This window comes from Oncorhynchus clarkii, chromosome 28, assembly GCF_045791955.1.
Source record: "Oncorhynchus clarkii lewisi isolate Uvic-CL-2024 chromosome 28, UVic_Ocla_1.0, whole genome shotgun sequence".
Classification (NCBI taxonomy): domain Eukaryota; kingdom Metazoa; phylum Chordata; class Actinopteri; order Salmoniformes; family Salmonidae; genus Oncorhynchus; species Oncorhynchus clarkii.
The window spans coordinates 821,489-841,069 of NC_092174.1; positions in this window are offsets into that span (position 1 = coordinate 821,489).

A 19,581-nucleotide genomic window follows, 5' to 3' on the forward strand; every position below is an offset into this window, starting at 1 on the left:
TAGTAAAGACAACTCTGGATAGTACCAAGCAGTGATGCTGTACTAAAGACCACTCTGGATAGTACCAAGCAGTGATGCAGTAGTAAAGACAACTCTGGATAGTACCAAGCAGTGATGCTGTACTAAATACCTCTCTGGATAGTACTAAGCAGTAATGCTGTACTAAAGACATCCCTGGATAGTACCAAGCAGTGATGCTGTACTGCAGACCAATCTGGATAGTACCAAGCAGTCATGCAGTACTGCAGACCAATCTGGATAGTACCAAGCAGTGACACAGTACTGCAGACCAATCTGGATAGTACCAAGCAGTGATGCTGTACGGCAGACCACTCTGGATAGTACCAAGCAGTGATGCTGTACTGCACACAACTCTGGATAGTAGATAGCAGTGATGCAATATTGCAGACAACTCTGGATAGTACCAAGGAGTGATGCTGTACTAAAGACCACTCTGGATAGTACCAAGCAGTGATGCTGTACTAAAAGACCACTCTGGATAGTACCAAGCAGTGATGCTGTACTAAATACCACTCTGGATAATGCCAAGCAGTGATGCAGTACTAAAGAAAACTCTGGATAGTACCAAGCAGTGATGCTGTACTGCAGACAACTCTGGATAGTACCAAGCAGTGATGCTGTACTAAAGACCACTCTGGATAGTACCAAGCAGTGATGCTGTACTAAATACCTCTCTGGATAGTACCAAGCAGTGATGGAGTACTGCAGACAACTCTGGATAGTACCAAGCAGTGATGCTGAACTGCAGACCAATCTGGATAGTACTAAGCAGTGATGTAGCACTGCAGACAGCTCTGGATAGTACCAAGCAATGATGCTGTACTGCAAACCACTGTGAATAATTCCAAGCAGTGATGCAGTACTAAAGACCACTCTGGATAGTACCAAGCAGTGATGCTGAACTGCAGACATCTCTGGATAGTACCAAGCAGTGATGCTGTACTGCAGACCACTCTGGATAGTAGAACGCAGTGATGGAGTACTGCAGAAAACTCTAGATAGTACCAAGCAGTGATGCTATACTTAAGACCACTCTGGATGTTACAAAGCAGTGATGCTGTACTAAAAGACCACTCTGGATAGTACCAAGCAGTGATGCTGTACTAAAAGACCACTCTGGATAGTACCAAGCAGTGATGCTGTACTAAATACCACTCTGGATAGTGCCAAGCAGTGATGCAGTACTAAAGAAAACTCTGGATAGTACCAAGCAGTGATGCTGTATTGCAGACAACTCTGGATATTACCAAGCAGTGATGCTGTACTGCAGACCACTCTAGATTGTATCAAGCAGTGACAAAGTACATCAGACCACTCTGGATAGTACCAAGCAGTGATGAAGTACTGCAAACCAATGTGAATAATACCAAGCGGTGATGCAGTACTAAAGACCACTCTGGATAGTACCAAGCAGTGATGCTGTACTGCAGACAACTCTGGATAGTACCAAACAGTGATGCTGTACTAAAGAGCACTCTGGATAGTATCAAGCAGTGATGCAGTACTAAAGACCACTCTGGATAGTACCAAGCAGTGATGCTGTACTGCAGACAACTCTGGATAGAACCAAGCAGTGATGCTGTACTTAAGACCACTCTGGATGGTACAAAGCAGTGATGCTGTACTAAATGACTACTCTGGATAGTATCAAGCAGTGATGCTGTACTAAATACCACTCTGGATAGTACCAAGCAGTGATGCAGTACTAAATACCACTCTGGATTGTACCAAGCAGTGAAATTGTACTGCAGACCAATCTGGATAGTACCAAGCAGTGATGCAGTACTGCAGACCAATCTGGATAGTACCAAGCAGTGATGCAGTACTGCAGACCAATCTGGATAGTACCAAGCAGTGATGCTGTACTGCAGACCACTCTGGAGGGTACCAAGCAGTGACACAGTACATCAGACAACTCTGGATAGTACCAAGAAGTGATTAAATACTGCAAACATATGTGAATAATACCAAGCAGTGATGCAGTACTAAAGACCACTCTGGATAGTACCAAGCAGTGATGCTGTACTAAAGACCACTCTGGATAGTACTAAGCAGTGATGCTGTTCTAAAGACAACTCTGGATAGTAGAAAGCAGTGATGCAGTACTGCAGAAAACTCTGGATATTACCAAGCAGAGATGCTGTACTGCAGACAACTCTGGATAGTAGAAAGCAGTGATGCAGTACTGCAGACAAATCTGGATAGTACCAAGCAGTGATGCTGTGCTAAAGACCACTCTGGATAGTACCAAGCAGTGATGCTGTACTAAATACCACTCTGGATAGTACTAAGCAGTGATGCTGTACTAAAGACAACTCTGGATAGTACCAAGCAGTGATGCTGTACGCAGACAACTCTGGATAGTACCAAGCAATGCTGCTGTACTGAAGACCACTCTGGATAGTACCAAGCAGTGATGCTGTACTGCAAACCACTCTGGATAGTACCAAGCAGTGATGCAGTACTGCAGACCAATATGGATAGTACCAAGCAGTGACGCAGTACATCACACCACTCTGGATAGTACCAAGCAGTGATGAAGTACTGCAATCCATTGTGAATAATACCAAGCAGTGATACAGTACTAAAGACCACTCTGGATAGTACCAAGCAGTGATGCTGTACTGCAGACCACTCTGGATAGTACCAAGTAGTGATGCTGTAGGCAGACAACTCTGGATAGTAAAAAGCAATGCTGCTGTACTGAAGACCACTCTGGATAGTACCAAGCAGTGATGCTGTACTGCAAACCACTCTGGATAGTACCAAGCAGTGATGCAGTACTGCAGACCAATATGGATAGTACCAAGCAGTGACGCAGTACATCACACCACTCTGGATAGTACCAAGCAGTGATGAAGTATTGCAATCCAATGTGAATAATACCAAGCAGTGATACAGTACTAAAGACCACTCTGGATAATACCAAGCAGTGATGGAGTACTGCAGAAAGCTCTGGATAGTACCAAGCAGTGATGAAGTACTGAAAACCAATGTGAATAATACCAAGCAGTGATACAATACTAAAGACAACTCTGGATAGTACAAAGCAGTGATGCTGTACTGCAGACCACTCTGGATAGTACCAAGCAGTGATGCTGTACTAAAAGACCACTCTGGATAGTACCAAGCAGTGATACTGTACTAAATACCACTCTGGATAGTACCAAGCAGTGATGCAGTACTAACGACAACTCTGGATAGTACCAAGCAGTGATGCTGTACTGCAGACCACTCTGGATAATACCAAGCAATGATGCTGTTCTAAAAACCACTCTGGATAGTATCAAGCAGTGATGCTGTACTAAATACCACTCTGGATAGTACCAAGCAGTGATGCAGTACTAAATACCACTCTGGATTGTACCAAGCAGTGAAATTGTACTGCAGACCAATCTGGATAGTACCAAGCAGTGATGCAGTACTGCAGACCAATCTGGATAGTACCAAGCAGTGATGCAGTACTGCAGACCAATCTGGATAGTACCAAGCAGTGATGCTGTACTGCAGACCACTCTGGAGGGTACCAAGCTGTGACACAGTACATCAGACAACTCTGGATAGTACCAAGAAGTGATGAAATACTGCAAACATATGTGAATAATACCAAGCAGTGATGCAGTACTAAAGACCACTCTGGATAGTACCAAGCAGTGATGCTGTACTAAAGACCACTCTGGATAGTACTAATCAGTGATGCTGTTCTAAAGACAACTCTGGATAGTAGAAAGCAGTGATGGAGTACTGCAGAAAACTCTGGATATTACCAAGCAGAGATGCTGTACTGCAGACAACTCTGGATAGTAGAAAGCAGTGATGCAGTACTGCAGACAACTCTGGATAGTACCAAGCAGTGATGCTGTGCTAAAGACCACTCTGGATAGTACCAAGCAGTGATGCTGTACTAAATACCACTCTGGACAGTACTAGGCACTGATGCTGTACTAAAGACAACTCTGGATAGTACCAAGCAGTGATGCTGTACTGCAGACCACTCTGGATAGTACCAAGCAGTGATGCTGTACGCAGACAACTCTGGATAGTACCAAGCAATGCTGCTGTACTGAAGACCACTCTGGATAGTACCAAGCAGTGATGCTGTACTGCAAACAACTCTGGATAGTACCAGGCAGTGATGCAGTACTGCAGACCAATATGGATAGTACCAAGCAGTGACGCAGTACATCACACCACTCTGGATAGTACCAAGCAGTGATGAAGTACTGCAATCCAATGTGAATAATACCAAGCAGTGATACAGTACTAAAGACCACTCTGGATAGTACCAAGCAGTGATGGAGTACTGCAGAAAGCTCTGGATAGTACCAAGCAGTGATGAAGTACTGAAAACCAATTTGAATAATACCAAGCAGTGATACAATACTAAAGACAACTCTGGATAGTACAAAGCAGTGATGCTGTACTGCAGACCACTCTGGATAGTACCAAGCAGTGATGCTGTACTAAAAGACCACTCTGGATAGTACCAAGCAGTGATACTGTACTAAATACCACTCTGGATAGTACCAAGCAGTGATGCAGTACTAACGACAACTCTGGATAGTACCAAGCAGTGATGCTGTACTGCAGACCACTCTGGATAATACCAAGCAATGATGCTGTTCTAAAAACCACTCTGGATAGTATCAAGCAGTGATGCTGTACTAAATACCACTCTGGATAGTACCAAGCAGTGATGCTGTTTTAAAGACAACTCTGGATAGTAGAAAGCAGTGATGGAGTACTGCAGAAAACTCTGGATATTACCAAGCAGAGATGCTGTACTGCAGACAACTCTGGATAGTAGAAAGCAGTGATGCAGTACTGCAGACAACTCTGGATAGTACCAAGCAGTGATGCTGTGCTAAAGACCACTCTGGATAGTTACAAGCAGTGATGCTGTATTAAACACCACTCTGGATAGTACTAAGCAGTGATGCTGTACTAAAGACAACTCTGGATAGTAATAAGCAGTGATGCTATACTGCAGACCACTCTGGATAGTACCAAGCAGTGATGCTGTACGCAGACAACTCTGGATAGTACCAAGCAATGCTGCTGTACTGAAGACCACTCTGGATAGTACCATGCAGTGATGCTGCACTGCAAAACACTATGGATAGTACCAAGCAGTGACGCAGTACATCACACCACTCTGGATAGTACCAAGCAGTGATGAAGTACTGCAATCCAATGTGAATAATACCAAGCAGTGATACAGTACTAAAGACCACTCTGGATAGTACCAAGCAGTGATGGAGTACTGCAGAAAGCTCTGGATAGTACCAAGCAGTGATGCAGTACTAAAGACAACTCTGGATAGTAATAAGCAGTTATGCTGTACTGCAGACAACTCTGGATAGTACCAAGCAGTGATGCTGTCCTGCAGACTACTCTGGATAGTAGAAAGCATTGATGATGTACTGCAGACAACTCTGGATAGTACCAAACCGTGATGCTGTACTAAATACCAATCTGGATAGTACCAAGCAGTGATGCAGTACTGCAGACCAATCAGGATAGTACCAAGCAGTGATTCTGTACTGCAGACCACTCTGGAGGGTACCAAGCAGTGACACAGTACATCAGACCACTCTGGATAGTACCAAGAAGTGATGAAATACTGCAAACATATGTGAATAATACCAAGCAGTGATGCAGTACTAAAGACCACTCTGGATAGTACCAAGCAGTGATGCTGTACTACAGACCACTCTGGATAGTACTAAGCAGTGATGCTGTTCTAAAGACAACTCTGGATAGTAGAAAGCAGTGATGGAGTACTGCAGAAAACTCTGGATATTGCCAAGCAGAGATGCTGTACTGAAGACAACTCTGGAAATTAGAAAGCAGTGATGCAGTACTGCAGACAACTCTGGATAGTACCAAGCAGTGATGCTGTACTGCAGACCACGCTGGATAGTACCATGCAGTGATGCTGTACGCAGACAACTCTGGATAGTATCAAGCAGTGATGCAGTACTGCAGACCAATATGGATAGTACCAAGCAGTGATTCAGTACTGCAGACAGCTCTGGATAGTACCAAGCAGTGATGAAGTACTGAAAACCAATGTGAATAATACCAAGCAGTGATACAATACTAAAGACCACTCTGGATAGTACCAAGCAGTGATGCAGTACTGCAGACCAATCTGGATAGTACCAAGCAGTGATGCAGTACTTCAGACCACTCTGGATAGTACCAAGCAGTGATGCAGTACTGCAGACCACTCTGGATAGTACCAAGCAGTTATGCAGTACTGCAGACCAATATGGATAGTACCAAACAGTGATGCAGTACTAAAGACCACTCTGGATAGTACAAAGCAGTGATGGAGTACTGCAGACCACTCTGGATAGTACCAAGCAGTGATGCTGTACTAAAGACCACTCTGCATAGTACCAAGCAGTGATTCAGCACTGAATACCACTCTGGATAGTAGAAAGCAGTGATGGAGTACTGCAGAACAATATGGATAGTACCAAGCAGTGATTCAGTACTTCAGACCAATCTGGATAGTACCAAGCAGTGATGCTGTACTGCAGACCACTCTGGATAGTACCAAGCAGTGACACAGTACATCGGACCACTCTGGATAGTACCAAGAAGTGATGAAGTACTGCAAACATATGTGATAAACACCAAGAAGTGATTCAGTACTAAAGACCACTCTGGATAGTACCAAGCAGTGATGCTGTACTGCAGACCACTCTGGATAGTACCAAGCAGTGATGCTGTACTAAAAGAGCACTGGATAGTACCAAGCAGTGACGCTGTACTAAAGACCACTCTGGATAGTACTAAGCAGTGATGCAGTACTAAAGACAACTCTGGATAGTACCAAGCAGTGATGCTGTGCTAAAGACCACTCTGGATAGTACCAAGCAGTGATGCTGTACTAAATACCACTCTGAAGAGTACCAAGCAGTGATGCTGTACTGCAAACCACTCTGGATAGTACCAAGCCGTGATGCAGTACTGCAGACCAATATGGATAGTACCAAGCAGTGATGCTGTACTGCAGACAACTCTGGATAGTACCAAGCAGTGATACTGTACTGAAAACCACTCTGGATAGTACCAAGCAGTGATGCAGTACTGCAGACCAATATGGATAGTACCAAGAAGTGACGCAGTACATCAGACCACTCTGGACAGTACCAAGCAGTGATGAAGTACTGCAATCCAATGTGAATAATACCAAGCAGTGATACAGTACTAAAGACCACTCTGGATAGTACCAAGCAGTGATGCTGTACTGCAGACAACTCTGGACAGTACCAAGCAGTGATGCTGTACTGCAGACCACTCTGGATAGTAGAAAGCAGTGATGGAGTACTGCAGACAGCTCTGGATAGTACCAAGCAGTGATGAAGTACTGAAAACCAATGTGAATAATACCAAGCAGTGATACAATACTAAAGACCACTCTGGATAGTACAAAGCAGTGATGCTGTACTGCAGACCACTCTGGATAGTACCAAGCAGTGATGAAGTACTGCTAACATATGTGAATATTATCAAGCAGTGATGCTGTACTGCAGACCACTCTGGATAGTACCAAGCAGTGATGCTGTACTAAAAGAGCACTCTGGATAGTACTAAGCAGTGACGCTGTACTAAAGACCACTCTGGATAGTACCAAGCAGTGATGCAGTACTAAAGACAACTCTGGATAGTACCAAGCAGTGATGCTGTACTGCAGACCACTCTGGATAGTACCAAGCAGTGATGCTGTACTAAAAGAGCACTGGATAGTACCAAGCAGTGACGCTGTACTAAAGACCACTCTGGATAGTACTAAGCAGTGATGCAGTACTAAAGACAACTCTGGATAGTACCAAGCAGTGATGCTGTGCTAAAGACCACTCTGGATAGTACCAAGCAGTGATGCTGTACTAAATACCACTCTGAAGAGTACCAAGCAGTGATGCTGTACTGCAAACCACTCTGGATAGTACCAAGCCGTGATGCAGTACTGCAGACCAATATGGATAGTACCAAGCAGTGATGCTGTACTGCAGACAACTCTGGATAGTACCAAGCAGTGATACTGTACTGCAAACCACTCTGGATAGTACCAAGCAGTGATGCAGTACTGCAGACCAATATGGATAGTACCAAGAAGTGACGCAGTACATCAGACCACTCTGGACAGTACCAAGCAGTGATGAAGTACTGCAATCCAATGTGAATAATACCAAGCAGTGATACAGTACTAAAGACCACTCTGGATAGTACCAAGCAGTGATGCTGTACTGCAGACAACTCTGGACAGTACCAAGCAGTGATGCTGTAATGCAGACCACTCTGGATAGTAGAAAGCAGTGATGGAGTACTGCAGACAGCTCTGGATAGTACCAAGCAGTGATGAAGTACTGAAAACCAATGTGAATAATACCAAGCAGTGATGCAATACTAAAGACCACTCTGGATAGTACAAAGCAGTGATGCTGTACTGCAGACCACTCTGGATAGTACCAAGCAGTGATGAAGTACTGCTAACATATGTGAATATTACCAAGCAGTGATGCTGTACTGCAGACCACTCTGGATAGTACCAAGCAGTGATGCTGTACTAAAAGAGCACTCTGGATAGTACTAAGCAGTGACGCTGTACTAAAGACCACTCTGGATAGTACCAAGCAGTGATGCAGTACTAAAGACAACTCTGGATAGTACCAAGCAGTGATGCTGTACTGCAGACAACTCTGGATAGTACCAAGCATTGATGCTGTGCTAAAGACCACTCTGGATAATACCAAGCAATGATGCTGTACTACAAACCACTCTGGATAGTACCAAGCACTGATGCAGTACTGCAGACCAATATGGATAGTATCAAGCAGTGATGCTGTACTGCAAACCACTCTGGAGGGTACCAAGCAGTGACACAGTACATCAGACAACTCTGGATAGTACCAAGCAGTGATGCTGTGCTAAAGACCACTCTGGATAGTACCAAGCAGTGATGCTGTACTAAATACCACTCTGAAGAGTACCAAGCAGTGATGCTGTACTGCAAACCACTCTGGAGGGTACCAAGCAGTGACACAGTACATCAGACAACTCTGGATAGTACCAAGAATTGATGAAATACTGCAAACATATGTGAATAATACCAAGCAGTGATGCATTACTAAAGACCACTCTGGATAGTACCAAGCAGTGATGCTGTACTAAAGACCACTCTGGATAGTACTAAGCAGTGATGCTGTTCTAAAGACAACTCTGGATAGTACCAAGCAGTGATGCTGTACTAAATACCACTCTGAAGAGTACCAAGCAGTGATGCTGTACTGCAAACCACTCTGGAGGGTACCAAGCAGTGACACAGTACATCAGACAACTCTGGATAGTACCAAGAATTGATGAAATACTGCAAACATATGTGAATAATACCAAGCAGTGATGCATTACTAAAGACCACTCTGGATAGTACCAAGCAGTGATGCTGTACTAAAGACCACTCTGGATAGTACTAAGCAGTGATGCTGTTCTAAAGACAACTCTGGATAGTACCAAGCAGTGATGCTGTACTAAAGACAACTCTGGATAGTACCAAGCAGTGATGCTGTGCTAAAGACCACTCTGGATAGTACCAAGCAGTGATGCTGTACTAAATACCACTCTGGATAGTACTAAGCAGTGATGCTGTACTAAAGACAACTCTGGATAGTACCAAGCAGTGATGCTGTACTGCAGACCACTCTGGATAGTACCAAGCAGTGATGCTGTACTGAAGACCACTCTGGATAGTACCAAGCAGTGATGCTGTACTGCAAACCACTCTGGATAGTACCAAGCAGTGATGCAGTACTGCAGACCAATATGGATAGTACCAAGCAGTGACGCAGTACATCACACCACTCTGGATAGTGCCAAGCAGTGATGAAGTACTGCAATCCAATGTGAATAATACCAAGCAGTGATACAGTACTAAAGACCACTCTGGATAGTAACAAGCAGTGATGCTGTACTGCAGACCACTCTGGATAGTACCAAGTAGTGATGCTGTAGGCAGACAACTCTGGATAGTAAAAAGCAATGCTGCTGTACTGAAGACCACTCTGGATAGTACCAAGCAGTGATGCTGTACTGCAAACCTCTCTGGATAGTACCAAGCAGTGATGCAGTACTGCAGACCAATATGGATAGTACCAAGCAGTGACGCAGTACATCACACCACTCTGGATAGTACCAAGCAGTGATGAAGTACTGCAATCCAATGTGAATAATACCAAGCAGTGATACAGTACTAAAGACAACTCTGGATAGTACAAAGCAGTGATGCTGTACTGCAGACCACTCTGGATAGTACCAAGCAGTGATGCTGTACTAAAAGACCACTCTGGATAGTACCAAGCAGTGATACTGTACTAAATACCACTCTGGATAGTACCAAGCAGTGATGCAGTACTGCAGACCAATATGGATAGTACCAAGCAGTGACGCAGTACATCACACCACTCTGGATAGTACCAAGCAGTGATGAAGTACTGCAATCCAATGTGAATAATACCAAGCAGTGATACAGTACTAAAGACCACTCTGGATAGTACCAAGCAGTGATGGAGTACTGCAGAAAGCTCTGGATAGCACCAAGCAGTGATGCTGTACTAAAGACAACTCTGGATAGTACCAAGCAGTGATGCAGTACTTCATACCACTCTGGATAGTACCAAGCAGTGATGCAGTACTAAAGACAACTCTGGATAGTACAAAGCAGTGATGCTGTACTGCAGACCACTCTGGATAGTACCAAGCAGTGATGCTGTACTAAAAGACCACTCTGGATAGTACCAAGCAGTGATACTGTACTAAATACCACTCTGGATAGTACCAAGCAGTGATGCAGTACTAAAGACAATTCTGGATAGTACCAAGCAGTGATGCTGTACTGCAGACCACTCTGGATAATACCAAGCAATGATGCTGTTCTAAAAACCACTCTGGATAGTACCAAGCAGTGATGCTGTACTAAAAGACCACTCTGGATAGTACCAAGCAGTGATGCTGTACTGCAGACAACTCTGGATAGTACCAAGCAGTGATGCTGTCCTGCAGACTACTCTGGATAGTAGAAAGCAGTGATGGAGTACTGCAGACAACTCTGGATAGTACCAAACCGTGATGCTGTACTAAAGACCAATCTGGATAGTTCCAAGCAGTGATGCAGTACTGCAGACCACTCTGGAGGGTACCAAGCAGTGACACAGTACATCAGACCACTCTGGATAGTACCAAGAAGTGATGAAATACTGCAAACATATGTGAATAATACCAAGCAGTGATGCGGTACTAAAGACATCTCTGGATAGTACCAAGCAGTGATGCTGTACTAAAGACCACTCTGGATAGTACTAAGCAGTGATGCTGTTCTAAAGACAACTCTGGATAGTAGAAAGCAGTGATGGAGTACCGCAGAAAACTCTGGATATTACCAAGCAGAGATGCTGTACTGCAGACAACTCTGGAAAGTAGAAAGCAGTGATGCAGTACTGCAGACAACTCTGGATAGTACCAAGCAGTGATGCTGTGCTAAAGACCACTCTGGATAGTTACAAGCAGTGATGCTGTATTAAACATCACTCTGGATAGTACTAAGCAGTGATGCTGTACTAAAGACAACTCTGGATAGTACCAAGCAGTGATGCTGTACTGCAGACCACTCTGGATAGTACCAAGCAGTGATGCTGTACGCAGACAACTCTGGATAGTACCAAGCAATGCTGCTGTACTGAAGACCACTCTGGATAGTACCATGCACTGCAGACAACTCTGGATAGTACCAAACCGTGATGCTGTACTAAATACCAATCTGGATAGTACCAAGCAGTTATGCAGTACTGCAGACCAATCTGGATAGTACCAAGCAGTGATGCTGTACTGCAGAGCACTCTGGAGGGTACCAAGCAGTGACACAGTACATCAGACCACTCTGGATAGTACCAAGAAGTGATGAAATACTGCAAACATATGTGAATAATACCAAGCAGTGATGCAGTACTAAAGACCACTCTGGATAGTACCAAGCAGTGATGCTGTACTACAGACCACTCTGGATAGTACTAAGCAGTGATGCTGTTCTAAAGACAACTCTGGATAGTAGAAAGCAGTGATGGAGTACTGCAGAAAACTCTGGATATTACCAAGCAGAGATGCTGTACTGAAGACAACTCTGGATAGTAGAAAGCAGTGATGCAGTACTGCAGACAACTCTGGATAGTACCAAGCAGTGATGCTGTGCTAAAGACCACTCTGGAAATTCCAAAGCAGTGATGCTGTACTCAATACCACTCTGGATAGTACTAAGCAGTGATGCTGTACTAAAGACAACTCTGGATAGTACCAAGCAGTGATGCTGTACTGCAGACCACTCTGGATAGTACCAAGCAGTGATCCTGTACGCAGACAACTCTGGATAGTACCAAGCAGTGATGCAGTACTGCAGACCAATATGGATAGTACCAAGCAGTGATTCAGTAATGCAGACAGCTCTGGATAGTACCAAGCAGTGATGAAGTACTGAAAACCAATGTGAATAATACCAAGCAGTGATGCAGAACTGCAGACCAATCTGGATAGCACCAAGCAGTGATGCAGTACTTCAGACCACTCTGGATAGTACCAAACAGTGATGCAGTACTGCAGACCACTCTGGATAGTACCAAGCAGTTATGCAGTACTGCAGACCAATATGGATAGTAACAAACAGTGATGCAGTACTAAAGACCACTCTGGATAGTACAAAGCAGTGATGGAGTACTGCAGACATCTCTTGATAGTACAAAGCAGTGATGCTGTACTAAAGACCACTCTGGATAGTACCAAGCAGTGATTCAGCACTGAATACCACTCTGGATAGTAGAAAGCAGTGATGGAGTACTGCAGAACAATATGGATAGTACCAAGCAGTGATTCAGTACTTCAGACCAATCTGGATAGTACCAAGCAGTGATGCTGTACTGCAGACCACTCTGGATAGTACCAAGCAGTGACACAGTACATCGGACCACTATGGATAGTACCAAGAAGTGATGAAGTACTGCAAACATATGTGATAAACACCAAGAAGTGATGCAGTACTAAAGACCACTCTGGATAGTACCAAGCAGTGATGCTGTACTGCAGACCACTCTGGATAGTACCAAGCAGTGATGCTGTACTAAAAGAGCACTGGATAGTACCAAGCAGAGTCCAGAGTGTCCAGTGACACAGTACATCAGACCACTCTGGATAGTACCAAGAAGTGATGAAATACTGCAAACATATGTGAATAATACCAAGCAGTGATGCAGTGCTAAAGACCACTCAGAAGTAATGCTGTACTAAAGACATCTCTGGATAGTACCAAGCAGTGATGCTGTACTGCAGACCAATCTGGATAGTACCAAGCAGTCATGCAGTACTGCAGACCAATCTGGATAGTACCAAGCAGTGATGCAGTACTGCAGACCAATCTGGATAGTACCAAGCAGTGATATTGTACTGCAGACCACTCTAGATAGTATCAAGCAGTGATGCTGTACTAAAAGACCACTCTGGATAGTACCAAGCAGTGATGCTGTACTAAAAGACCACTCTGGATAGTACCAAGCAGTGATGCAGTACTGCAGACCACTCTGGATAGTACCAAGCAGTTATGCAGTACTGCAGACCAATATGGATAGTACCAAACAGTGATGCAGTACTAAAGACCACTCTGGATAGTACAAAGCAGTGATGGAGTACTGCAGACCACTCTGGATAGTACCAAGCAGTGATGCTGTACTAAAGACCACTCTGGATAGTACCAAGCAGTGATTCAGCACTGAATACCACTCTGGATAGTAGAAAGCAGTGATGGAGTACTGCAGAACAATATGGATAGTACCAAGCAGTGATTCAGTACTTCAGACCAATCTGGATAGTACCAAGCAGTGATGCTGTACTGCAGACCACTCTGGATCGTACCAAGCAGTGACACAGTACATCGGACCACTCTGGATAGTACCAAGAAGTGATGAAGTACTGCAAACATATGTGATAATCACCAAGAAGTGATTCAGTACTAAAGACCACTCTGGATAGTACCAAGCAGTGATGCTGTACTGCAGACCACTCTGGATAGTACCAAGCAGTGATGCTGTACTAAAAGAGCACTGGATAGTACCAAGCAGTGACGCTGTACTAAAGACCACTCTGGATAGTACTAAGCAGTGATGCAGTACTAAAGACAACTCTGGATAGTACCAAGCAGTGATGCTGTGCTAAAGACCACTCTGGATAGTACCAAGCAGTGATGCTGTACTAAAGACCACTCTGGATAGTACTAAGCAGTGATGCTGTTCTAAAGACAACTCTGGATAGTACCAAGCAGCGATGCTGTACTAAAGACAACTCTGGATAGTACCAAGCAGTGATGCTGTGCTAAAGACCACTCTGGATAGTACCAAGCAGTGATGCTGTACTAAATACCACTCTGGATAGTACTAAGCAGTGATGCTGTACTAAAGACAACTCTGGATAGTACCAAGCAGTGATGCTGTACTGCAGACCACTCTGGATAGTCCCAAGCAGTGATGCTGTACGCAGACAACTCTGGATAGTACCAAGCAATGCTGCTGTACTGAAGACCACTCTGGATAGTACCAAGCAGTGATGCTGTACTGCAAACCACTCTGGATAGTACCAAGCAGTGATGCAGTACTGCAGACCAATATGGATAGTACCAAGCAGTGACGCAGTACATCACACCACTCTGGATAGTGCCAAGCAGTGATGAAGTACTGCAATCCAATGTGAATAATACCAAGCTGTGATACAGTACTAAAGACCACTCTGGATAGTAACAAGCAGTGATGCTCTACTGCAGACCACTCTGGATAGTACCAAGTAGTGATGCTGTAGGCAGACAACTCTGGATAGTAAAAAGCAATGCTGCTGTACTGAAGACCACTCTGGATAGTACCAAGCAGTGATGCTGTACTGCAAACCACTCTGGATAGTACCAAGCAGTGATGCAGTACTGCAGACCAATGTGGATAGTACCAAGCAGTGACGCAGTACATCACACCACTCTGGATAGTACCAAGCAGTGATGAAGTACTGCAATCCAATGTGAATAATACCAAGCAGTGATACAGTACTAAAGACCACTCTGGATAGTACCAAGCAGTGATGGAGTACTGCAGAAAGCTCTGGATAGTACCAAGCAGTGATGAAGTACTGAAAACTAATGTGAATAATACCAAGCAGTGATACAATACTAAAGACAACTCTGGATAGTACAAAGCAGTGATGCTGTACTGCAGACCACTCTGGATAGTACCAAGCAGTGATGCTGTACTAAAAGACCACTCTGGATAGTACCAAGCAGTGATACTGTACTAAATACCACTCTGGATAGTACCAAGCAGTGATGCAGTACTAAAGACAATTCTGGATACTACCAAGCAGTGATGCTGTAATGCAGACCACTCTGGATATTACCAAGCAATGATGCTGTTCTAAAAACCACTCTGGATAGTACCAAGCAGTGATGCTGTACTAAAAGACCACTCTGGATAGTACCAAGCAGTGATGCTGTACTTTAGACAACTCTGGATAGTACCAAGCAGTGATGCTGTCCTGCAGACTACTCTGGATAGTAGAAAGCAGTGATGGAGTACTGCAGACAACTCTGGATAGTACCAAACCGTGATGCTGTACTAAAGACCAATCTGGATAGTTCCAAGCAGTGATGCAGTACTGCAGACCACTCTGGAGGGTACCAAGCAGTGACACAGTACATCAGACCACTCTGGATAGTACCAAGAAGTGATGAAATACTGCAAACATATGTGAATAATACCAAGCAGTGATGCGGTACTAAAGACATCTCTGGATAGTACCAAGCAGTGATGCTGTACTAAAGACCACTCTGGATAGTACTAAGCAGTGATGTTGTTCTAAAGACAACTCTGGATAGTAGAAAGCAGTGATGGAGTACCGCAGAAAACTCTGGATATTACCAAGCAGAGATGCTGTACTGCAGACAACTCTGGATAGTACCAAGCAGTGATGCTGTGCTAAAGACCACTCTGGATAGTTACAAGCAGTGATGCTGTATTAAACATCACTCTGGATAGTACTAAGCAGTGATGCTGTACTAAAGACAACTCTGGATAGTACCAAGCAGTGATGCTGTACTGCAGACCACTCTGGATAGTACCAAGCAGTGATGCTGTACGCAGACAACTCTGGATAGTACCAAGCAATGCTGCAGTACTGAAGACCACTCTGGATAGTACCATGCACTGCAGACAACTCTGGATAGTACCAAACCGTGATGCTGTACTAAATACCAATCTGGATAGTACCAAGCAGTTTTGCAGTACTGCAGACCAATCTGGATAGTACCAAGCAGTGATGCTGTACTGCAGACCACTCTGGAGGGTACCAAGCAGTGACACAGTACATCAGACCACTCTGGATAGTACCAAGAAGTGATGAAATACTGCAAACATATGTGAATAATACCAAGCAGTGATGCAGTACTAAAGACCACTCTGGATAGTACCAAGCAGTGATGCTGTACTACAGACCACTCTGGATAGTACTAAGCAGTGATGCTGTTCTAAAGACAACTCTGGATAGTAGAAAGCAGTGATGGAGTACTGCAGAAAACTCTGGATATTACCAAGCAGAGATGCTGTACTGAAGACAACTCTGGATAGTAGAAAGCAGTGATGCAGTACTGCAGACAACTCTGGATAGTACCAAGCAGTGATGCTGTGCTAAAGACCACTCTGGAAAGTCCAAAGCAGTGATGCTGTACTCAATACCACTCTGGATAGTACTAAGCAGTGATGCTGTACTAAAGACAACTCTGGATAGTACCAAGCAGTGATGCTGTACTGCAGACCACTCTGGATAGTACCAAGCAGTGATGCTGTACGCAGACAACTCTGGATAGTACCAAGCAGTGATGCAGTACTGCAGACCAATATGGATAGTACCAAGCAGTGATTCAGTACTGCAGACAGCTCTGGATAGTAGGAAGCAGTGATGAAGTACTGAAAACCAATGTGAATAATACCAAGCAGTGATGCAGTACTGCAGACCAATCTGGATAGTACCAAGCAGTGATGCAGTACTTCAGACCACTCTGGATAGTACCAAGCAGTGATGCAGTACTGCAGACCACTCTGGATAGTACAAAGCAGTTATGCAGTACTGCAGACCAATATGGATAGTAACAAACAGTGATGCAGTACTAAAGACCACTCTGGATAGTACAAAGCAGTGATGGAGTACTGCAGACATCTCTTGATAGTACAAAGCAGTGATGCTGTACTAAAGACCACTCTGGAAAGTACCAAGCAGTGATTCAGCACTGAATACCACTCTGGATAGTAGAAAGCAGTGATGGAGTACTGCAGAACAATATGGATAGTACCAAGCAGTGATTCAGTACTTCAGACCAATCTGGATAGTACCAAGCAGTGATGCTGTACTGCAGACCACTCTGGATAGTACCAAGCAGTGACACAGTACATCGGACCACTATGGATAGTACCAAGAAGTGATGAAGTACTGCAAACATATGTGATAAACACCAAGAAGTGATGCAGTACTAAAGACCACTCTGGATAGTACCAAGCAGTGATGCTGTACTGCAGACCACTCTGGATAGTACCAAGCAGTGATGCTGTACTAAAAGAGCACTGGATAGTACCAAGCAGAGTCCAGAGTGTCCAGTGACACAGTACATCAGACCACTCTGGATAGTACCAAGAAGTGATGAAATACTGCAAACATATGTGAATAATACCAAGCAGTGATGGAGTGCTAAAGACTACTCAGAAGTATTGCTGTACTAAAGACATGTCTGGATAGTACCAAGCAGTGATGCTGTACTGCAGACCAATCTGGATAGTACCAAGCAGTCATGCAGTACTGCAGACCAATCTGGATAGTACCAAGCAGTGATGCAGTACTGCAGACCAATCTGGATAGTACCAAGCAGTGATGCAGTACTGCAGACCAATCAGGATAGTACCAAGCAGTGATGCTGTACTGCAGACCACTCTAGATAGTATCAAGCAGTGATGCTGTACTAAAAGACCACTCTGGATAGTACCAAGCAGTGATGCTGTACTAAAAGACCACTCTGGATAGTACCAAGCAGTGATGCAGTACTGCAGACCACTCTGGATAGTACCAAGCAGTTATGCAGTACTGCAGACCAATATGGATAGTACCAAACAGTGATGCAGTACTAAAGACCACTCTGGATAGTACAAATCAGTGATGGAGTACTGCAGACCACTCTGGATAGTACCAAGCAGTGATGCTGTACTAAAGACCACTCTGGATAGTACCAAGCAGTGATTCAGCACTGAATACCACTCTGGATATTAGAAAGCAGTGATGGAGTACTGCAGAACAATATGGATAGTACCAAGCAGTGATTCAGTACTTCAGACCAATCTGGATAGTACCAAGCAGTGATGCTGTACTGCAGACCACTCTGGATAGTACCTAGCAGTGACACAGTACATCGGACCACTCTGGATAGTACCAAGAAGTGATGAAGTACTGCAAACATATGTGATAAACACCAAGAAGTGATTCAGTACTAAAGACCACTCTGGACAGTACCAAGCAGTGATGCTGTACTGCAGACCACTCTGGATAGTACCAAGCAGTGATGCTGTACTAAAAGAGCACTGGATAGTACCAAGCAGTGACGCTGTACTAAAGACCACTCTGGATAGTACTAAGCAGTGATGCAGTACTACAGACAACTCTGGATAGTACCAAGCAGTGATGCTGTGCTAAAGACCACTCTGGATAGTACCAAGCAGTGATGCTGTACTAAATACCACTCTGAAGAGTACCAAGCAGTGATGCTGTACTGCAAACCACTCTGGATAGTACCAAGCCGTGATGCAGTACTGCAGACCAATATGGATAGTACCAAGCAGTGATGCTGTACTGCAGACAACTCTGGATAGTACCAAGCAGTGATACTGTACTGCAAACCACTCTGGATAGTACCAAGCAGTGATGCAGTACTGCAGACCAATATGGATAGTACCAAGCAGTGACGCAGTACATCAGACCACTCTGGACAGTACCAAGCAGTGATGAAGTACAGCAATACAATGTGAATAATACCAAGCAGTGATACAGTACTAAAGACCACTCTGGATAGTGCCAAGCAGTGATGCTGTACTGCAGACAACTCTGGACAGTACCAAGCAGTGATGCAGTACTGCAGACCAATCTGGATAGTACCAAGCAGTGATGCAGTACTTCAGACCACTCTGGATAGTACCAAGCAGTGATGCAGTACTGCAGACCACTCTGGATAGTACAAAGCAGTTATGCAGTACTGCAGACCAATATGGATAGTAACAAACAGTGATGCAGTACTAAAGACCACTCTGGATAGTACAAAGCAGTGATGGAGTACTGCAGACATCTCTTGATAGTACAAAGCAGTGATGCTGTACTAAAGACCACTCTGGAAAGTACCAAGCAGTGATTCAGCACTGAATACCACTCTGGATAGTAGAAAGCAGTGAT